The following is a 278-nucleotide window of genomic DNA, read 5'->3' as shown; positions in this document are numbered from 1 at the left end:
TATTTATCTGATAAAATATTTTTTTCATTGATAAAACGTACGACGTGACGCGTTATATAATCTGTCGATTTAACGTTTGCTGGCAGCTAACAGAAGATTCGATTTTAAGGTTTTATTTGAAACGTTGGATCTATATTTATTTATAGGGATTCATCATTTATTTTATTTTGTTGAATGAATGAATGAATGGTGATTGAATGAACTGCCTTATGGCCATTAGTCCGATGAGAATTACATGTTACAGATAGATCAAATCAGATTTTAAGAAATACTTTTGT

Source organism: Vanessa cardui, chromosome 29 (genome assembly GCF_905220365.1).
Source record: "Vanessa cardui chromosome 29, ilVanCard2.1, whole genome shotgun sequence".
NCBI classification, from domain to species: Eukaryota; Metazoa; Arthropoda; class Insecta; order Lepidoptera; family Nymphalidae; genus Vanessa; species Vanessa cardui.
The sequence above is the reverse complement of the archived record's forward strand: the minus strand, read 5'-3'. Positions refer to the sequence as shown.